The sequence below is a fragment of the Tinamus guttatus genome, unplaced genomic scaffold (genome assembly GCF_059628265.1).
Source record: "Tinamus guttatus ecotype Peru unplaced genomic scaffold, ASM5962826v1 Tinamus_guttatus_pri_ptg000211l, whole genome shotgun sequence".
Classification (NCBI taxonomy): domain Eukaryota; kingdom Metazoa; phylum Chordata; class Aves; order Tinamiformes; family Tinamidae; genus Tinamus; species Tinamus guttatus.
Window position 1 is genome coordinate 2,450,171 of NW_028288745.1, and position 23,776 is coordinate 2,473,946.

The window sequence follows — 23,776 nt, forward strand, 5'->3', positions numbered from 1 at the left end:
ACATCCTTTGAGCGTCACGGCCTGAGGACAAGCCAATTTGCTGTTGAAACCCACATTATTTTTTTCCCATCCCCTCAGATTTCAGCAGGATTAGTGCACAGCACCAGTAAGGATCAGACTATTACCTAGAGCTGTATTTCTTTCTGTGCAAGATTTTTAAGCATTTAGAATATCTAAGCAGGGAGGAGTTGGGGGTATGTGCGCATGTGTGCATACGTGCAAGTGGGCATGTTTTCATGAAGCAAAATAAACTGAAAGCTGCACTGTGGTAGAAGAACTATTTGCACAGGTTTAATACTTGATTTTTCAGAGGATTATTAATACCATTATCTACAGCACTGATAAGTAATATTTACTGACAAGTAAGCCTGAGGCTTACAAAACAAAGAATTCACCAGAATGTCTGAATAATCTTGCCAGAACAGCAAACCAGAAGAGCAAGAAACAAAACACCACAGCCCTACTTGTGATTACGCTATCGAAAATAAGGGTCCCCCCTCAATATTATGTCTTAGTTTAATATTCTGAACAACCCAGTTTCATTCAGAGCAAACTCGAAGCACAGTAAACTTGACTTGAAAAGCCAAAGAAAAGCATCAGTACAAAACCACTGACAAGTCTTCATAGAGACACTAGCAATTTTCCCTTGGGTAACCCAAGGCAAGACCAATTAGTGGCTGATTTATTGGGCATATCCTGAGCTATCAAACAAAAACCTCTTATTTCTTTGTCTTCTAGAGGCTTCACAACAGAGCTGCAGACCAACAAACAGTGCTAAGCGAGGACAATTGGACCAACGTCTTCTGTGTCAGCTCCCCTGCACTCGAATCATGTTATTGAGTCTCCAAGGTAAGTCTAGAGATTAGTTGGTTCTGCTATACAATTAGTAAGTGATTAAAACAAGCCATTTTCTTTGATTGCATTAAAATACTTGCAGCAGGGAGAGCCATTACCCTCTGCAGTGGAGCGTATCTTCCCTAAGTGATGTTGTTTACTAGTGTCTTATTAGCAAGATGTCACCTCAGCCACACGAGCAGGCAGCACAGTCATCTCAAACTCAAGGGAAGAGATGGTTAAAAGCTGTGCCTCACCTGGGCAAATACAGCAAACACATCTACGGCACAGAGCATGCAGGGAGGTCTGAATGCAAGTTCTCATCTTAGTTTTCCCCCGCCCCAGGCTTGAAAGCCTTTTCAGGACAATTAACAACATGGTGTAGAAACACAAATAAAAGACTGGAGTTTTTAAAAGCCTGTATTTTTTTGCTGTTAAACCAGGACCACAGGTAAATGATGCATTCTACTAAGACACAGGAAAATCTCAATTGCACAAATCATTATTTTTAGGCACCATGCACCATTTTATACACCAGCAGGATGTTTTCCATCCCAAAAGTTTCCAAGGCTGTTTGGTATTTCTGTATAGGCAAAGCATATTTAAGGGCTCCTAAAGAGACCCGCTAATTAAAAATGCCTTGTCAAGTGGTCAGACAGAGTGGAACTTGAGGATTATAGGTAAGAGGGATGAAATGAAAGGCTTGGAAACTATAATTTCTTTCTGCGGTAGCAGCAGAAGCAGCTGTGGCAGACCAGGCAAATGAAAGAGTGGGCAGCCCAGGAACAAGACACTGCAAACCATAAGGGCAAGTCATCTGCACTCCACTTTTTAAAGAGCCAGAAGTGCTGACCATTTATTTTGCTCCCTCCCTCTTACTCTTCTTTTCCACAAATACCCGCCAGCTGGTACCCTTCCAGCCCCAGCTCCCCAGTTCTAATTTCCTACCCAGTCCTAGGGAGTTACTAGTAATTAATTCCTCTTTAGACAAGTGTTCAAGTGGGAGTTGTCAACAGAAAATGACACTTTTAGAAGAAAAGCAGGTGAAATAACAGATTCTATTCAACTCTTCTTTGCCCATGCAAGTTGTTAAACAGACATGTAAAAACAAACTTCCCATTTTGAACAATATTTAGCAGACTTGCTGAGAGCAGCATCACTGGCTCAGTATATTCAGTGCAGAAAAAGAGTTTAAGTTTTAAGATTAAAAATAATAAAATAAAAACTTGTTTTTGAGATACACTGGTTAAGTGATTCTTTGGACTATATTTGGACAGCAACCAGGACCTTTGCTGCTTGTTGATGCATCTTCTACTTTGAGGGTGGGGGAAGGAGAAGGGAGACAGACATTAATTGAGCCATGAGCTAACAGTGCTACATATTACTTTCCACCTCTAAAAGTGATTAAGGTTCTATGAGCTAATGCAAGAAAACAATTTGAAATCAAACACATACACACCCCTTGAGCCTTAACCCTGTCCTCCACACCAGGTACAGACTTCTCACAGGTATAAGAAACCTTTGTACCTTGCTTGGACAGCTTTTAGGTCAACAGGTGCTACCAACCTAGAATTTCTCTCAGTTTGCATTATTATAAACTTGGGGACTATTTTTGGTCTCATATTATGCATCAAGAATCTGAATCACCCAATCTATTTCCTTTGTGTATATTTGTAGTTAAAGCAAAACCACCAGCTCTGATTTGCTGCAGATGCATTTTAAGTGCTGCCATTTCAATACTCATCTAACAGCATTAATAGCATTGCCGCACAGAAACATTGCGGTGAATTTGAGAAGCTCTCAACTCTGCAAACTGTGCTTCTCTAAAGACATTTCACAAGCCTTAAGGAGATGCATATAACAATTTAACAGCTACAAAACAGATCTAGAGAAATTAAGTGCCCCATTTTACATGAGGAATTAGAAGAATTTAGCATTTCAGCTGGGCAGAGGCCTCTGTCTGAAGCTTTTGCTTGAAACTAATCAATTGCCATTTGGATTTTCCTACAAGTTTAAATTAAGAACATGAGAACAGCAAAAGAATTCTTAAGGTTAAACCCCATATTCAGTGCAGTCCTTTAACAGCAAGAGTGGGTATTGCTCTGTTCTTTACATCTCTTCCCACACAGCCCTCTGCTTCGTAAGCCAAAACCAGCTGCCGGTTCTTTCAAGTTTAGCGGTTAGTTGACATTTACCATTAGTTATGCTTTCCACTCTATCTTACTAAGGAAAAGAGCTAGAAAATTTAAAGAGTGGAGATTATATCTTTACATTTCTACTTCCCTAAAATTGGACAGGCGTGCAGCCAAGGTTTTGTGGTGGGCATATGCATGGGACAACCGTACAAGTTGATGCAGCAGGAGAGAGGAGAATCCAGGAGCCCTGGCTTTACTTTTAGCAGCCTGGTTACTGGTCAGCACTCACTGCAGCTCTTGAGCAGCCCATTTTGTTATCATCCCTCTCAAGCTCCCTCTCTGAAGGATGCGCTTCAGAGTGATGATGACATCTGACTCCACTACTTGGCAGTGTTTCTTTAGCAAATGCCACGAGCACACACACACACCGCCCTGCATACAGGGCCCAGCATACAGTCATTTGACAACAAAGAAGGGAGATGAAGAGGAGGGCTCCTAGAGAAGGTCACAAGACAGTTCCCTCTCAAGCAAGAACAGACCAAACCAAATCTACAGAGGTATCAAACCCTGCAAACCTCATACTGCCCCCCCAAACACTACCAAGAGCTACAGCTTAACAGGAGGGGGAAGAGGGGGGGAAAAAAAAAAAAAAAAAAAACAGCAGAGGGTAGAGGGAAGCTAGAAAAAAGGAAAAATGCAGAGAGCCACCCATACACAGTGTTATAGTCCTAATATCCAACTCTGGTCACAGATAAAGCATAGGGATACAGGTCTATTTAGAGTTTCCTTTATCTTTCTGAGTTTTTTTTTTATCTTGGAAAAACTCAGTTATGAATTTTAAATATATAGAAGTGTGGATACTAAATGTACTAAATACAGTACTAAATGTAGATAAAATACAGCAGTGTCACAGATACTATTTCAACAGTTAGGTTGAACTTCTAACCAAAAATGAACACCCAAAACAGAGATACATTTCCCATACAATAAGTCCAGACATGAAGTAGTCAGGAAAATAAAGGAGAAGGAAGTGATCCAGTGAACAAAATTCCCCCTAAATGAGGGAGTGAGGAGTTGCTGTGTGTAGTTAACCAGCCAATAAAACTTTGGTGAGAAGCTCAGTGTTCAGCTGGCACAGACACATAGACTCTTAGAATAGAACTCCAGAGCATGCAGCCTTCTACCTGACAGTTTTTACTAGCAAAGAGCCCTAAACGCGATAAGAGCAACAAGATTGCTGTAGGTGTTAGAGACCCCTGGAATGTGCAATTACTCAAAGGCTCTGAACTTTATCTGATGTGCTCAGGGGCCACTCAGGACAGAGAGGGTCACAAAGCATCATACTGGGTTTCTTTCCTAGGCCTGGGTTAGGACATTTGCAGACATCCATGACTATGGATGATTCTTTCTTCCTAAATCAAGCCTCTATGATTGCACCAGATCGAAATCAGACTAGCTCATAGCATCCGCATGAAGTCAGTGCTGCAACTGTTCACTGCATGTGTTAGGAAGGTAGCATTAAGGGCTGCAAAACAGTTTTTTTTTTTTTTTTTAAAAAAAAAAAAAAAAAAGTAGATATCACAAAACCAAGGAGGACCTGAAATTTATCTGTGTGAAAGTCTTAGAGATCCTGAAAACTTGTTCCCAGCAAGCTGAAAGCATCAAGAGAAAAGCAGTCTGCAGCAACCCCACCACAACAGGTCTTTAACATTACTTCCTTTCTTTGTGTACTGTACTTATGGGGCACTAGGTTTTTCTAAACAGTACCCAAAGCACTTTCAAGTGCAGCCAACAAACATCTAAATGTCACAGCAGCCATGCAAGAGAAAGTTACAGTGCTGTATTTAGAGAAAGACTGAAATGTTTTTTCAGTCTTCTGAAAGACCTCAACTGTACCTAGTGCTACCTCCTCTTGTTCCTTTGCATTAAAAATAAAGAGCAGCTCAGTTGGACATTAGGTAGAATTTAGTAAACTGTTCTAAAGAAAAAGAAACAATCTTTAAACAAGGTGAAAACCCATCTTGAGATGGATGACAGAGTTTCCTTTTGTAAGGTAAGGATTCAGAAATACATGAAGACATGTTTTACTGATGAAGTGTTGAGAAGAAAAATGTGTCAACTAAACATCACGTGCATGCTGTACTTTTTAAAATAGACCTCACCAATTTCTACTTAAAACCAAGTTGCTTTAATATTCAATAACAAAATTAAGGCTTTGTATATTCTTATATGAACTAAGGGGAAAGATTTAGACATGCAATATTCAATATTATTTTCATCTCCATTTTGGCCTTATAAAACAGGATTTTTTCCCCTTATACTGCAGATTTTGTTTCTTGGAGCAGTTTTTACATTGACACTCATTCTAGTGTTCACTACTTGTGAAAAAGAGCAAAATATCAAGTACACACACACAGAGAGAACAGCAAGATGCTTCTGTGCAAGACGGTGGAATAAGTACAAGAATTTTCCACTGCTCCAAATAGAGCTCTTCAGCTACAACTACAGAGCCATCTCTCTGCACATACACAGCTGCAGTACTTCATTGCTAAAAGAAAAGTCCAAGTCCAAGACAGTTCTTTATGAGATACCATAAGAAACAGATCAGTTGTTACTCATAGGGCTGATTAGAAAGGAAGATTGTTGTTTCACAAAATGATAGAGGTTAGAAAAGCTTTTATTTTGCATCAGATTTTTAAAAAACATACTTCTAAATTATTAAATATTTCTTTTGGGCAAAGCAGGCCATAGCAAAAGAATGCTGGAATAGAAAAACCTAGCAGCACGACCTCCTCCCAGATGCAGAGTCATCTGACAGCTAAGACCTTCACACAGACTATTAGAAACCCAGGTTTCCAGGCCCTTCTCCAAAAAAAGCAGCGCTCTGACATTCCGGAGGTGCACCATAAACACCAGGTTATCAACCATGCTGGGGCAACACGGGGGCTTTTTTTCTTTTCCTCATGCAAAAAGTCTCCCCAGAAAAATGCCCATGAAAAAAAATGTTTCTTTAAAACATCTTGGGTTACTCCTCCATAGGAGAGAGGAGAAAAAACAGATTATCAATTGGATATAGTTAATTTTACATATTTCTGAAAATGCACAAGGCAACACTAACAGAATGAAAAATTGTCCCTTCTACAAAGTTCTAATCCGCCTTTAATCACATTACAAGCATAATGCATTAACTTAAATTAATGTAACACAGTTGGACCTTTAGATCAAGCAGGAGGAGTGAAGATTTTGGTCCAACAAAAGCATGTTATAGAGTATAAAAATACTGCTGTTCAAACCATGCCTAATATATTCTTGTGCTTGACTCCTAACAAAGCTTTCTTCTTTAATATGTGCTCAGGCACATATTAGTAGCTTTTTATTAAGCAACATCTGGTTCCACTGCTTTGTTAAATACATTCTATTTTGGTCTTAATTCTGCACATAGGGATTTTCTTAGACCACTTCTTTTGTATTAGTGATAGTTGAGAGGAAAAAAAAAAAAGCAATCGCATCACAAGCTTGCATTTTGCCGAAGACCACAGGCCTCAGAAGAGCTCTGTGGTAAAACACCCACTGGGCAAGCCTATCACATCAGTACTACACAAAGCACAGCACAACTGGACATGCTTTGTACTTTAAAGGAGTTTTGTGTCAGGTAATGAAAGTTAAATAACTTATTTCTTTGCTGCCAAGTTACCTTTTTCAGCATCCTCTCTTATAGTGTCATTTATATTTCTGTTCTGGACAGACATGTGCACACAAAACATGTAGCCTCTGCATAAGCTGGAGTAAAGGGACTGGCTATGAGGACCCCCCACATCTGTCACTGTCATCTGGCCACTCAGCAGGCCACCCAAACCCCACTCTGCTGCAGGACACACAGAACAGAGGCCCAGTTGAGCTTTAGCTATGCAGACACAGCCTTATTTAAGAGATGCCTCAGGTTCACTGGGGCATTTAGTAACAACCCTAGACCACAGAAAAAGTGAACGTGCAATTCCACAGCCCTCGGAGGGCAGATAAGTTGCTCCCCACTCTTAACCCAGTACCAACCTCTTCCACAATGAAGCAATGTATGCTGCTAGCATATGTTGCTCCATTCCTCAATTTTTCTTTCCAGACAGCAGAGCTGCATATACTACTGACAGATATAGACTATCATCTCGGTTACAAATTCCTATTTTATAATTTTTGAAGTTTTCAGGCTAAGCAGGTTAGGAGGGTAAAAGAAACTGCCACAAAGTTTAGGAGCAAGGAAAAAAATAAAAAAGGAAAAAGGTTTCTGATGCCCCAGGGGCATGAGCCCTAGCTGCGCTTCCCATGCAGCACGATGACTGCTCTGCGCCAGCAGCCACATGCAGAATGCAAAATGCCCAAGCTTGGCAAGCATAAGTAGGTGGATGCCTCTTCCTCCTACCTCCAAGCTATTGTTATAAAAAAGTTTGTTTCCATATTAGACATTCCTCCTCAAAGGAGATGGAGGTTTCATTAGCGCAGCAGTTCAGCCCTTCTTGCTGTGTGTAAAATTAAAATAAACAATTATTATTCTTTATAGATGAGCTGTGTTTCACTATAGATCATAGTTCAAAACATACTGAACAAATGATGCAGATATTTCAAACTGATAACCCAAAAGAAAAAAAAAATCAAGTTTTTCTTTAACACTCCTCTGAATTTTTCCATTTGCTGAGAGAAAAAATCAGGGTTAATGTTCCTTCCCTCCCCCAACCCCCATTTAGTGTTGTGTATCCACAAAGCAGGTCCTAGGAAGCTACTACTCATCTACATGCTGTTAGCAATGAGCAGCCCTGTAGAAAATGAGTAGAAAGAATCCAGGGTCAGTCCTCAACCATGTCATGAACATGTGAAAGGAACTGGAGCACACACACTGAACCACAGTAGCGTCAAATGCTCCAAAATGATCAAAAACCAGAAACATCAAGGGCTTAAAGCTTTTCATGTTTCTTTGCTTTTACTCAATCCAAACTTTATTAAGCGTTTCTTGTCCTGTAAGAACAGCCCTACTTGGCAGTGGGAGAATCACTGGTGTTGAACATCTAGAAACACTCCCATGGACAGGTTTCCTTCTCTCTCTATATCACACCACAATTATGATTTACACTAAGAAAGCAAGTTTAAAAAAAATGAATAGAAGCTTTTGATCACTGAATGCGTTTTCTACACTGCTCTAAGCACTAGCTAATTTCCCCCAACATGAGATTACAGATTCCATCATTATGTCTTCCTGTGCAAGGGCTGTTCACACCTGGGTGCCCTAAAAGCCTTTCAAAGGCTGTGCCCAATTTTATATTTTGTTGACTATTCTACATCCACATGGCTACAGCCACACCAAAGGGATTTCAAGGCATAGGGAGCTATCAGCATAAGCACAGCTCCACTTGCCAGCCATTCCATGCAACACAACAGGAACACCTGGAATTCCACCCTGCCGGGAGCAGCCGGGCTGCGCGGCTCAGCCGGGAAGGGGCCGTGCTCCCCTCGGGGCTCCACTGGCCATGCACAGTCAGTGCTGGGCTTTTAGCACAAGAGTAGCAGCCGTCCTAGTTACTGAGAGAACTAGGCGAGAACCAGCCATTTCTTAACAAAGCTATGCAAGTGCATGGGACACCTGCATGACCTGTATGAAGCATTGTGCACATTCAATCCCATATTTAAATTAACTTAAAGAATAACTCCCATTTCAAAAATTATTTCAACAGGACCAATATAAAGTCAAAGAATTTATTTCTTGAAATAAAAAACAACTTGAAATAAACTGCTAGCATTTTCCCAAGTTCGGAGGAATGACATGAAACCAAAGGACACAGGCTTTGTGGCAGTAATCACAAGAAAAGTAACTTTCCTCTGAAAGTCTGTGACCTCTCCCAAGTATTAGCCATTTGGCTTGAGAATATCTGTTGCAAGACCCAGAAGCTCTTCCACTCTCCTCTTCTTGCAAATACTTCCACTAACTTGAATAAGATTCTAGTACAGATGGGGCTCTAGGCAAACTCTAGTTCTCCATGAGTTCTAATAAAGAAATTACCAGCCTGCCAGCCAAGCCTTTTGTGACAACAGAAGCTCTATGGGAGAAACCATGTCCTTTTTTTCCCTAAAAGTAAATTGCAAGAATTACCACAGTCCCCTTTGACAGTTTTCCGCATGTGGTATATGTAAATTCTACCCTTACCATACATGTGCTTCAGCTCCTTTCATCTTTCATGAAATACAAACCACAAATTAAACAAGTAAATAAGCAATCCAATTTCACACCCACAGATTGCACACCTATGTAATATAGGATGAATTGTAAACTCTCACATGCGCATATCTACAAAATACAGAGTTTGGCAAGTTCAGTATGCAAAAATCAACAGCCTCAGTACTAAGTATGCAACAGGCTGTTTTAATTACTGACAAGCCAGAGTAAGAAAGTGCAATCATGCTGAGCCAAAGGATTTCATAAGTAATGATTCCTATGAGATAACAAGGGGAGGGGGGTAAACTACAGTAGGAACCAGAAGTACAGGTCAACTCATTTGTTTGTATTATGATGAGTTTCCTGACAAATAAACCTTAAAGCCAGTAAACATTTGCTTACAAGGGAAAGAGAAAAAGCTCAAAATGACTCATGGCATTAGTCGTGCACAAGGAGATGTTTCTTTACCCGAGCCCTTCCTTTGCCAGCGCTGAGGTAGGAAGGAGCACAGAGCACTTCCCTTTTGGCCAGGCACCTCCTGTGTTTCCCTCCCTGTGGATGGAGATTCCTTCTCAAACCAAAGCAGTCAGGGGTTTTCTGTGCCCATTCTGGCGCTAGACTCTGCATGAAATGGAGCTGTTATGTAAGTGCGCGCACAGAATAAATAAAATGCACTGTTGTGTTGCTCAGCTTCTATGTTTCACAGCCTTTGCTTAGAAGGGCAGCTACAGATGACTGATACAGATAACAAAACTAAGAAACTTCCAAGAGCAAAAAATTTTGGATTAATATAACAACCTTATTTTTCTTTCCTTTTCTTTATCCTAGGGATAGACTCCTTTCATATATTTTTCTAGCACAGAAATATGCTATGAACTTTAGTTATGATTTGTTTTTAAATGAGATGAGAAAGGCATACCTATATGCACACACTTGAACCCCGAATTGAGTTTTGTTCTAATCAAAATAGCTTTTTAAAAAACCACTTATCTCTTTAGCAACTATAAATGCTTAGTTTCAGTATATTCACAGAAGTTGGATTTAAAGGCTGCTAGTACTGCATAATATTTTGAGAAGAGTTTAAGCAACATTGGTAACTAATAGCATACATCAACCAGCATAACAACTAGTACAAGACCTACATACAGTGATTCAGGGCAAAGAAGGGGAAGGATAAAGTAAGAGAGAAAACTAGGAGGAAACTCTACAACTAACAACTACTGCATCCTTTTGCTTGGTTTCTAACAGTATGAAGCAGTAAAGCATCTACTACCCCAGTCTCCTGCTAGAAATGCTGATGTACTTTAAAGTTTCACTTGCACAGCATTCCTTTTCTTTCTGAAATAGTTACTAAAAAAGAGTGGGAGGGGGGAGGGGAGCTTCACAATTAACAGTGGGGAGCTCTTGCAAGGTTCTCAAGGCTCAGGGACTGTTTCTGGAAAGCCTCGCTCCAAACATGGCAAACAATTACCCTACACATGATGCCCCGGTGCAGCGAGCGCCTGGCCTCTCTGCAGGAAAGGAAACGTGCTCACCTACAGTTAAGTCCAATAAGCTGAACAGAGTCAGTTGTAAATAAATACATATATAAAGAGAACAAGAGAGTGCACGTGCACATGAGCACGCACCAGCACAAGCAGGCACCAGCAAGCAAGTGCATGAGGCACATGAGTGAGGGAGAAGACAACAAGCCTAAAAACCAGACCATTACAACAGCCTGGTGGGAACAAGTGAGATATTATGGCCAGGCCTCAGTCACAGGACTGTGCCTTGCTCCACTGCAGCTCAACACCAGCAGCTTCTGGGCACATTAGCTCTGTGTGCAGCCTCAGGGGAACATAAAGCAGCATATTCAAAAGTCAGCAGGCACAAAGAAAACAGTGATAACTATCCACAAAAGCAACTTCTATACAAAATGCATGAATGGGCCATGGGTTAGTCAAAAACATAAGCAGCCTCACTTTGCCTTGGATCTTAGTCATGCTCTAAGCCCAGAAATGTGGGCAGAAAATGCCTGTCTGCTGGGAGAGTGGGCACCCAAACTGCTACCTATGGATGCCACAGAAATTTGTTACATGGACCGTCATAATAACGCATTCCTCATGTACTCAAGATTCCCGTCTACATTAGTGAAATTTTTTAGAGCTACAAATAATACAGGGCCAGACAAAAGACTTTGTGTGAGAATTTAAACTGAAAATACAGGATATAGTTAGGAAGCAATAGAGGTTAACACAGTTAAACTATTAACTAAACCAGATCAGGTACGTATTTTTGTTTTAACATTACGCTTTTGTTTCTGGTTTCAGTAATATATCCCAGATGCACTGAAACACTATATTCTGGCGTCAGGCATTTACTTGTAATTCACAATAACAAAGTTATTCACAGCAACAAACAGTGATTAAATTGCACTGACAACATCACAAGCAAGAATACATTCAATTTTGAAACTACCATGTGACAGATCTGAGGCATTTTCTTCTAGATGATCCTGAGGGGTTAAGCAGTGGAAACCTGTGGTCATATAATGGCATTAACAAAGCTGAATGAATCCTGATTTTTGACCTGGGGTTGGTCATTTGACTTTATTTTTTATTATTCCATCAAAACCTAAAAGGGAACTAACTGCCTCCTGATCAAAAAAGTGGTTTGAGAAAGATCTGCTCCTAAAGGCTCATCTGCTGCTGAAAGCTCTCAAGCAGATCCACTTACATTGAAAGGGTTTATTCATTTAAAGAAGAATTTCAAGTTTTAATTTTATACCTCTTTTCAGATTTCAGGATTTCCCATAATTTAAAGTTCTGTTCATCACAAAACATTAAAACCTCAAGCTAGTGCTTCATAATAGTCAGGCTAAGAAAAAATATAGTTTATTACAGTAAACCAGCTTTTTCAATATTGGCTTAACTTCTAAGATAGTATGCAAATTACTAATGATTTTAGGTCATTAAGGGCAGTCTCGATCACAAGAGCTAAATTTCAGAAATCCATGAAGCTTTTGAGCAAATGCTATAGCCACCAAGATTATCAGGAGCAGCAGAATATATCCAAAAGTTCAACTCAACTTTTAAAATTGTTTCTACCAAGAAAATGTATACAACTTTTTTCCAAGTGCTAGTGTTTTGTCTTCATTTGCCCTAAATGAAAAGTTGTGTGCTTTCTACTGCAAAGTTGTACTTTATATTTTAAGAGAAATCTAGCTTGTTTACTTTTTCTCCTGCATTCTATTTTAAACTTCATCCAAAACTAAAATGATTTGGCATTGAATAGCTGTGTACAAAAGCAAAACAAAATAATAAAAGGCCACACTCCGCTATTCACTCAGCGCTTCTCACCATTCAAACAGAACATTAAACAGGCACTGAAGTTATCCACACATATGAAGAGCCCAAATAATATAGAGTTCTCTTGAAAATTTGAAGCGTCAATAGTCAAAGAGATACATTCATTACTCCTGACCTTTAGAACAGAAAGCTTAGAGCATCCTTCAGATATAAGGGTTCTTGTCAAGCAGCTGACAAAAACATGGAGAAACAGATCTGCTTTTTGAAGTACTGGGAGGTTTAGTGCTCTCTAGAGCATATCAAAAATCCATTATTAGACCAGAAATGGAATTTGATGCAAAAATGGTCAGGAATACTTAGTATTTTCACTGAGTAGGAGGCAAAATACAGCTAGCAATTAGAAAGTTGGACACTTGCATCCCCCCTTTCCTTCAGTATTGGCTTTTACATGACATTGCAAACAGATGTCAATGGTTGCATATATGTAAGCTTTGGAAACAGAGCTGTTAATACTCTCGGGACAGAAGCGAATCCTTAAAGATCATACACGAACCCTTAAATACCAATACAAAATTCTGAAACATCTTTACTAACCAAAGTGTCTCTGGGCAGTGCCACCAAGCCTCCCCAATATACCCAACATGACTGACAGGCTCCTGAAAAAACTAAGGCTGAAAGCACATCTAGTTCAACATCCTGCTCATAATAGGGCTAGATCTGACATTACCTCTTGCAGGGCCTTGTCCCATTGATTAAATATCTTAAGTTACCAACACCTCTTTGGGCAAACTATTCCAGGACTTTGCCACCTTATTCTTTTCTTAATCCTAGTCAGGATTTCCCATGTTGTAACTTGTTTCACATTTTACAATTTTACCATGCTTCTCAGAGGAGTTTGGCTCCATCTTCTCTAATCCATTCAGAGGAGTTAACACCACTGTTAGTTCCCCCTTATTTTCTCCATCTCCTTCAAGCTCTGCTGGAATGTCAGGAATATTCCAAGACAAACTTTAAACACATAGTAAATATGCAGTCAAGTCTATACATGAGCCTGCAACATCAGCCAGTGAGGGAAATGGAAAATACCTACAATTTCAGCTATAGCATTTAGTTCTCATACATTACTTAACTGTCCTTTTACTAATAAGTAACTGTGGTATGCCAGATACTATACCATGGCAACTGCTGGTAAACACTCTAAATTTAGTCACGACCACTGTGTTAACAGTCTATTAAGTGATTTGCTAATGATCACTTGATCTAGCTATGGACAATTATTTGAAGATACTTTCACTATTTCATCATTTCAATCTGACCATATTCATCAATGCCTTACTAATATTTAGTTTCTTTTAAATTAATGTTGTTCATTAGAACTGTTTCAAAGGCTATTTGGAAGTTGGTGCAGTCAGCCTAGGCTGCATTCTTTCCAAGTACTGATGGTTTGTTCTGATGATTTGATCTGAAAAAAATCCTCCTTGCAGAGAAGTAATTAGAGTTGAATTTAGGAAAGGCTAATTAAAAGTCAGCATAAAATTCCCACTTAACAATAGGCCCTCTGAAAAAATTTACTCCAAAGACTTACTGTTTAGCCCAAAGCAACCCCTAGAAAAACTCACTGCTTTTAAGTGAATATGACACACCATTCCAAGATACTAGGTTTGATTTCCTACCACTGCATATTCTGCATGGAGTTTGCTGGTTTGATAAACGTGTGGATTACTAGCCTTCAGGTAACGATAAAAATACTAGAGAGTCTCTTCAGGCATTTGCTTGAGAAAAAGTGGTATTATATAATAAAGGAAAAGCACACGGGAATTTAGTTCATGTTGGATGCAACTTGTATTTCAGGGGTTTAAAAAAAAAAAAAAAAAAGTGTGTGTGGGGGGGAAAACAACCTAGAATTAAGGCCCTGATACAACCCTGCTGAACTCAGAAGTGCCTCCCTGATTATTGTGGCATTTCAACAAGAACCAAGAGATGATGACCTGTATTTATTCCATTTCAGTCTTCTACTGTAAGCACCCAACCATCACTTCCACATATGTGTACACACTTGGAATTAAAGCACGTGTGTTCTTCATGAACAGTCATAAAATTTACATTACTTTCAATGCTTTATTCCAACTTGCATTTACTACAGCTTTTAAAGTATGTCTTCACTTTCTTCTGATTTACTGTTGTACAAACTGATTTTTCCCCCCTCATTTCTTGAGGAACAAACTTCCTCCCGAATCCCCATCTTAAGAATAGAAGTAGTCTCATGTCAGGCTGCATATTTCCCCGAGTCTCAGGAAATTAATACATTCCATTTATACCTTGTTGTACAATTATTTTCATATTTCTTCCTTTCTAAGTTTAGAAGAGTTTGTTGTTTCTAAGAACACCACATATTATTTTAATACATTCAAATTGAGTAAAGCAAATATATTGCTTTTCCAGTAATCAAGCTTCCAAGGAATCAAAACCCATGGAAACACCTATAGCATAATGTCCTTTTGCTCAAAACAGGCCAAGCCTCTAGGTTTTGTTGCCCTGCTCCATTGCAAAAGCAAAGAAAAAAAGAACTCAGAAGGAGATGTGAATATTATACAATGAAAAAGCCTAACAAACCTAAATATAATAAGGTCCCAAGTGAGTATCAGTGACAAGTTCACCACCAACTTGTAAACAGTGCATTGACTTATCTCCTAGGTATAATTACTAACTTGTCCTGAGCCACAGACACGTAACACATTGCAACACAATCTATATTGCCACAGTTCCCAGGAAAGCTGGCTCCTGAGGCTACTCTCTACGCATCTTGCCTTGCATGTTTGCAACACGTTCCTGATGTTTATCATTAGACCCCAGCTGGAGGTACATGCTCATTGTCAGGCAGCATTCCCCCATAAACCGCACCTCACCATGAAGAAAAAATGCAGGATGGTGCTGCAGGGATGGGGAGAAAAGAGGTATGAAAGCTGGAGGCCAGAAGTGCACAGTCTGAAGGAGTAGCTCTACCAGAACCATTTTAGAAAGCCCACCTTAGTCAAAAGAGCTCTTCAGTTGTGCCTCATCATTAGCTATTGTACACTACACAACTCAAAACAGATTTATCATGTTTATGCACTTGCAGTCTCATTTTACATAAGCAACATTTGTTCTCCTTCATTGTCTCAAATTAACAAATAAATTATAATAAAAAGATCAAGTGAGAGACAGCAAGGTTCATATTATTGCGCATTTTAAAAACCAATTTTCCCAAATATCCCCAGAGGCAGCTGGAGAGGAGTAACAAGGTTGTTTTTTTAAGACTAAATCTTATGAAAGAACGTAAAGTGCCAAAAATGTCAGCATAAAGTTTTAGCAACAAACTACTTTTGAAAGTAGGCTCTTAGTGGCTCTTGCTTACCTGCTAAGCCTCTTCCCCATGGAAAATCCAGCTGGAGAAGATGCCTCCCAAATGCAGAACACAACTAGGTTGTGTCATACAGCACTCAGGAACTCTCTCTTCAGCATAGGGTCATATCAAGCTAGGCCTAAGAAGAAAAGAAAATATCCAGCAAAGAACTATTAGCCTCTTAGTTAAGGACATGCTGAGTTAACCAAAAATAAAAACTATTTAAAGCATTTTTTTTTAATATGGGAGAGAAGGGAGGAAAGAAAAAACCCTCCAAAAGCTGGATCAAATCAACAAAAAGCAAGTTACAAAAATGGTAAATGTTGCTGTTATCTTTCAAACATCTATCCTGAAAATATTTGTAGAGAGATATATATATAGTCAACTATATACATAGTGCTCAGGAAACTCTATATGTAAAAACACTCTCAGAAGTCAGCATGGTGAAGAGAGCTCCTACATTAGGCAGGGGAATAACAAGGAGAGTCATGAGCCTAAAACTGCAGGCTAGGAAGTGGACTTTGTGCAGTTTCCTCTTGCCACTACAGCAGCAAGGCCAGGCCCCCTCTTTTTGCAAGGAGCAATTAAACATTCATCTGGCTGCAAGAGAAGAGGCTAAGGTAGAGCTTGTTAGGCAACACAGAGGGAGACCTCACATTCCCCATTCGCTCCCACAGGCAGGAGAGCTCTTGCTCTCCCACCTTCCATCCCAGGCCCTTCACCCTACAAGGGAAAGGAGGAAAAAAAAAAAAAAAAAAAAAAAAAAAAAACACCACACGACTTTTTTCTTCTAGTGCCATTTATGGCTGTGAAAAAGATTAGTTTGCACTGTAGATTCAGCATTACTTTTTCATGTTATTGCACCATTCTAGGTTTCAATATGCCAAGTCCATTCGTATATCTGACTCAGGCAAGCAAATGGTAGCTCGACAGCTTGATAGTTATTCCTGCTGGCTGAAGTTTGACACAAGAGCAAGGCGGTTTGGCAGCAAAATAGTTGAAAATAACTTTTCCCCACCTTTTCCTAATAAAAGGATCAAAGTGATCCACTGTGGTGAATGAGTCTATTCCTTTTCACCCACTCTAGACCACTGCTTAAAAGTCTTCAAATTGAATGTCAAGTGCAACTGGCTTGGGTTTTCAGAATTAGGTTTAAAGATTTTTTTGTTTCAATTAGAACTTTTATAATTTAAATTTCCTAAACAAAAGTGTGAAGCCAAATGGCAAATACAGTAGCTGGACATAAACGCATCCCATGCCATGTAAGATGCCAGAAAGGAATCAACATAGGACCTTGCTACTATTTGAGACCAGTTCTACGCTCCTTAGCCATACAGGTTGGCAAGAAGTGTGTTACGTAACAGCAGCTTCAGATGTCATTTTCTTTAAACCTTGCCATCTTTTCAGTGAAAAGCAGAGCATTGGACTTCTTTTACAGGCTCTGACAGACAGGGAAAGGAGCCAGCAGCCATATTTAGCACAAAGTGATTGATTTCTGGCACCATTTAACTTCTCTGCCTCACAAATCTGGCAGCCTGGTAGGTACTTTTCAAAGATGCTGATTGAATAGCTGATACTTGTATTATACAAAGGCTCAAAAAGGAAAGAATGAGACAGAGTTGGTCCTAACCCCCTAAACAGAGGAAAAAAATACCCTGGGCAGAATGCTGACGTTCAGGCAATGTTGACCAAGTGCATCATTCTGCTTCTGACTATGCACCTTTGACAAACATCTATAACTTATATCAAAAATACTAGGTACAAAGAAGCCACAATCCGAGAAATACTACTAGTTCTTCCCTCAACTTTTGCGAGAGCATACACTACAAAGCATATTTGGTTCTTATTTTTGACCAATAAAAGTATCCTTATTTCCATTCCTTAAAAAAATAATAACAATAATTTATTCAGAGGTATAATATTCCAGCAAGCCTTTACAATTATAAAGAGAGTGGTCATACACATTCACTCTATTTACAAGGGGTTGCAAACTACAGAAACCCCAGACTCACTTGCCATTGCACAACACGATCTAAACAAGCAATCCACAATTTGCAATTTCAATCAGTTACCAAGGTTTGAATGTAAAGCAGACTTAGTTGCCTATGTTATAATTATTTTTTTAAAAAAAAAATATTAAAGCAGTCTTACATTCTCTTCTCCCTAGATAGTTATTTCTTTAAAATGCACGTTCTCCACCTTGTCTGAATATGCAGGACTAGGAAGGACCATGGATTTTCACAGCAGAGGTAGCCGATATCTGAACACAAGCAAGGCAATAACTGGAGTCTAGCATAACTAAAAGTGGGAAGGAGCGTCAAAATTCAGATCTGATTAAGCACTCATTTCTTGAGCCCAAGCTGAACCACACGCTGGACTGGACTGAACCAGTCCAAACTGGAGTCTGAAACTGCTCTTAGATGCATAACCTGTAAGTTCCTTGAACAGTCACAGATCAAAAATGGAACAGCTGACATTAGAAGAGGTGATGGGGGGAGGGTAGGTATCAGGTTGAGGCATCTGTCAACAGCCTCTAACTTGGATGTTTGTGGATGGTTTTACATTCAAGCATTATATGTTGCATTACTCAGCTGTAGTCACTGCAAGGCACATCTGTGTAGTTTAAATGAGCCGCAGGTATTAGAAGTGAAGTGCTTCAAATCATGTTATACAAGGGTCTTGTAATTTAACAAACGCCGGCACTGTTCTGGCACGCGGTGCGCTTTGCAGCAAAACAAAGGAGGAGGCTTGGAATCGCAGCAGGAATTCCACTGCACACCCAGGGAGCTTGCAGCTGCACAGTAATGCACACTCTGCACAGGCTCGTAGGTGATTATAAGCAGATAAGAACTCACTGCCCCTTTTGCCCTTTTTTCCAGCCCCTTACTTTTGATATTCAGCAGGAATTTGTCATGGCCACAGAAGCCTGTTCTCTTTTTAACCTGAGCAATTGCCAGCATTTTTGTATCACTACAGCTGACATACACATACTAAAAAATTAGCTTTCTACCCTTGCAAGCACAGGTAGAGAGAAGGAAGGGGAGAACAAGTAATATCAGTATACTTCCCAACCTCTCTGCCCTTACATGACTGCACAGTACTTCTCTCCCTTTCTGCAAATATTTGAAGAATTCACTTCCTCTGCAAGAGAGGGAGGAGAAAACTGACAGATGAGCAAAGACTTACACATCCTTTAGTTGGAAAATTTTTATAAATACACCTATTTCTCAAATAGCTGGAATGAAATTCTAGCTTCAGAAAAGTCAGTGACCAGGATTTCACTTGGCCCTGCCAAGCTGTTTTTATATATTAAGAGCCCAGATCTTGGAAGGCATTTGTCCTCAATTCTCCTTCAATTTTTATGCTAGAAGAGGGGCAGATTGCTAAATATTTTGGCTATCCTTCACCCTTCTCCTTCACTTCACTGCCTTTCATTTCGTTAGTGGTGCTGCTAATGGCTGTGGGAGTAACACTGAGTTCTTATACGGTATATTCAGATAGATACTCAGTCCTGCCCATTCCAGCAAAGCAGGATCCTCACTTAACCACAGGAAAAATGAGATCCAAAGACTTGACCAGCCTAGTGACATCTTTTCTTTGGTTATATCCTTCCCTGCACCCCATTCACTAGTTCACATCTTTGTCAGTCACAAACACTGTCTCCTACAGCCCCAAGGGCCAGGATCTGGAATCCCAAACCAGCTCCGGTCAATGGAATGAGGTCAGCACCAGACCCAGGCGCAGGCAGGATTCCAAAGGTATTTATCCCAAGCCCAAGTGCAGCGCCTTATTCAGCCAGCCTTGCTGCCTGCTAGTTATCAGGCTGAATTGAAAACAAAAGTTATATTAAAAGACAGCAGGATCATTATTTCTCCTTTCTGCCCCCTCCTCAAGAGCCTGAGGTCATTTTCCACAACAAAAATGAAAGCCTTCTTGGATGTGTTTTTGTGCTAAACAGCAGTGGTTAATTTCTTGCAACTAATTAGTTATTCAAGTGAAAGTATAATGATCCTCCGGCGTGATTGAAAGCGCTTCAGCCGTGTTTCCTGCTAACAGCATACTCCTAGCAAAGACGCAATAAATCAGCAGGGTTATGGAAATATTTAAACAAAGCAAGTCTACAACAGGAACCCATTAAAGATGTAGCCATGTAATATTTATGTACCTAGCTGACTTGTGCTTTTACCATGGCACTTCAGCTACAGCTTTTTAGCACCTGGGTCATATTCACTAAGAAAGAAAATCACCCTATCTGCTAAAAGCCAACATAATGTCTGTGTATTAGGTGTTCAACAGTATAGAGTTTATACAGAACTTAAGTGGTGCAGCCCTCCCACCAAAGGGAATTTCATCCAAACGTCTCTAAAGAAAAATACCAATAAAACACCTTTAAGCAACACAGGAATCTGAATCTGTGAACCACAAATTCCCCAATTACCATCAGCAATAAATTTGTAGGTAAGAAAGAAAGGCTTTATAAATCCAAAGGTCTCATTGCAGAAACACAACTCCACAGACACAAAGCTGTTCAGAACAGCCCATATCTCCCTGCAACCTTGAAGTTACGGTGCGGTGATTAAGAGCCCTTACTGGGATGGTAATAGCTGATCTCTCAGCCAGAACCGCTTTTAAAGGTGCTGATTGCAGGAAGTGCCATCCTCTCACTCTAACAAGGGCTCCTTCCTTACAGGCAAGGAACTTAAACACACAAGTTACCACAGAAGAGTAAAAACTCAGTCGTCCTGACATAACTTTTGATTTTGCTGAGCTTTTTGACACTTCAGATATACAATACCGGGTTCTTAAACTGCCAAAAGGAATTTCTTCCACACATTATATAGTGTGCATGTGTTTCATATTTTTAAAATATACCTAAGCATATGCAAAGCATGGGGAGCAGTTTATTAAACACCCTTCCAGGAGCTACATATCGTCCCCCTCACCCCAGCTTTTCATGACTATGCACCTTCTCCCTCATCCCATTTTACTCTTTCACTTTGCCAAACTCCTACAGGATCTGAATTCTTAGAGCAGCTTCAGTTGCTGAGCCAGACCTGGCTTTATTCTATGCCCTGCCCTTGCTCACTACAGCAGGGGCTGCAGAAGAAAAGCCGCACTGCTGGGGCTTTCCCCACCGGGCTGGAGAAAGAGCCCAACACGGCACCAGAGCACAAACTGCAAGCTGCAGGGAGACACGTAGGAACCTAACTACAATTTCCTGGGACTCAGAGGGGGCAAAAATATGCTAAATTGGCAGGAGAAAGGAATTGAGAAAGACAGAAAAGGAGACTAAACCTCACTCCACCTTTCCCACCCAAATCATCTTTGCTCTCCCTAGATGTTTGTGGGCCAATGACCACTTTCAACTTGCACTTTCTGCTGGAAAAATAAATTAGGAGTCCAGTTTAATTTTATCAATAGAAAGTTTAAAGTGGTCACTGGAGCACAAAGTGCTTTTCAAAGGGCAGTTAAGCTCAACAAGGACAAGGAGGAGGATGTTGGGATAGCCAAGAGCACAGGCAGATTAAAAACATTAATAGTGCATCTATTTTCAACAATAAAGATAAGGCTTTTATAGCTTTTTCTGCAATCCTCTGTCTTAAAAAACCTTGCAACAAAAAGGTAAAATATATATTACTTAAATATCCTCACCAGGGTATTTTGCATGTGTGTAGTTTTGGGGAGTTTGTTTTGTTTTAAACATAAGCAGCAAATAAACTAGGTATTTGCTCTATGAGCATAAAACATTATGCTTTGCCTGCGCTGTAAATCATTGAATCCAGTACAAGTAGCTTTGTACTAGAGTGGCTTTTGCTATGCTAAACACTTAAACCATGTACTCGATTCCTCAAAGTCTCAGTTGATGCTGTTTTTAAAGCTTTACAGGGCTGGGTCAATAGCATATTTGTTCCAAGTGGTTGTTCCTAGATAACAGTAACAAAATCCAAAACTTCTGTTTACATCGTTTAACATGCCTAAAGGCTTAGCTGAAGACACCAGAAGTCGTAGAAAGAACAAACAAGCATAAAGTGTTTTTTAAGAACGGTCTCTACTGCTGAAAATAAAAAGTTACGCTACCAAAAGGCAAAAAGGATTCTTTGCCAACCCTGGACCAAAACCAATTTGTTTTTAGACTGGAGCAACAGGCATAAAAGTGTTTCAGGGAATTTCCTCTTGTCCCCAAAGGCCGTGGCGAGCCTTTCAGCTGCCCCAGACTGCATGCCGTGGTGAGCGCGAGACAGGCAGCTCTTGGGAGCCCTGCACCATGGCCCTTGTTTAGCAGTGCACGCGGAGCGTGACGGGCAGCAGCAACGAGGCAGTTCCAGCAGCCCCCGTGAAAGCCTTGCTTTCACTTGAGTAGTACTTCTGGATCTACTAAGGAGGGGTTACACTTGCTGTTTGTTCAAGTGCCCCCCTCCCCCCCCAAATACTTAAACTAATAATGCTAATACTTAAGCAGATTGCGCCCAACATTTACAGACAGGCATGAAGCCTCAATGTGCTTTCAAACGGCATTTGTAAAACTTCTCTAAAGAAGTAACGGTATTTTTAGGAATAAAGCAGCAGCACAATCTCCCTTCTATGTCAAACTACACGAGTTACCGAGTCTTTGTTTGTGACCCTCATAGGTTTGCACGCAGAATTTTCAGAGGAAAAACAATGCAGGAATACCAAAACACATTTGCAACACAGGAGAATGTGGTCAGATAGTGATTTACCTCCTTAAGTCATCAGAAATCAATTCTCCCTGAATACAGTCTGCCTTTAGTTAGTACTGTGTAATAAAGAGCATTTAAAATGCCTTCTCCCCTCCCACCTCTCACCTTTCTAGGTAGCAGGTAGATACAAGTTCTTGACATTTAACCTGGAAAGAGAGGCAGAGATCAAGCAGCACCTTCTTCCCAAGGAAAATGTGCCTCCCTTTGAGGCCATGGAGAGGCACCTCAAGCTAACAGCCTGAGTTATGTGCAGTACACCGCCATGAACATATGAAGCACCATCTCAGATATCATCACCACCACATTTTACAAGACTGTAAGTATTAGCCACTAAGCTTAAGGGTTAAATGACTTGCCATTAGTCAGAAGTAACCTTGTGTGGCAAGACCATGATTGTTTGATTTTGGTAGCTCTTGCAATCCATTCATATAGTGTCTCAGGAAGAAGGTTGGGTATTAGTGTCAGTTGTTACTGCACTGGTCTCTGGCAGAGTGAGATGCAGGCACACAGACCACACCCAAGCTCAGCTGAGCTCCAGCAGAATTTTTGCCACATCAAGAAACCTTTAGAAAGAAAGTAAAAGCTGTAAACATGTTCTTCTGAATTTGCAACTCTATAGTGACTGTGAAGACCACCATTGCATTCATACTCCACATTGCTGCCATGAGGTCCCAAAGCAAGAGAGCAGAAAAAAAGACAAAGTATACAAACTATATGGAACCAGCCCACAGGCACTACATAGGATGAAGATCCTCATTCACTTATTCTGAAACAGCTTTGTTTAGTTGATTTTAATTTATTTTGAACCAAGAGAATTAAGAAGCACCAAAGACCAGGCAAGTCAAAAGTAATCATCCCCTTTTCAGCTGCTAAAAACTGCAAGCCATTATCCAAGACTCCCTTACAGCACAATTCAGACTAATACCTCTTACTCATATTGAATATTTTTCTTTCCATTTTTATGCTGACTTCCATCCCAACAAAATTCAGATCCTTTGCTAGCATTTAAATTCCAGCCTCAAAATATTAAGTCGCCATTTCCATGAGATCAACATTTAGTCTTATTTCTCAAACAAGATTCGTAAGATAAAGGAGCATATATTGAAATGCTCCAGTCTTGCTACCTAGAATAGCTAAATACAAGCTTCAAATAAAAGCTAAGCAAAATATAAAACTGTTTTACAAGTATGGGTCTTAGAATCTACATGCTCACGCAGGAAACA

At 40.1% G+C, this 23,776-nt stretch overlaps 1 long non-coding RNA gene across 1 annotated transcript in view; it reads left to right on the forward strand.

Annotated features, from left to right (window-relative positions):
- Positions 1–739: 739 nt before the first annotated feature.
- LOC104569342 (uncharacterized) overlaps positions 740–23,776 on the forward strand; it is a 28,874-nt gene continuing 5,837 nt past the window's right edge. The window contains exon 1 of the long non-coding RNA XR_015913339.1: positions 740–849. This is a non-coding gene — a long non-coding RNA (uncharacterized LOC104569342). The remainder of the gene's footprint in view (positions 850–23,776) is intronic.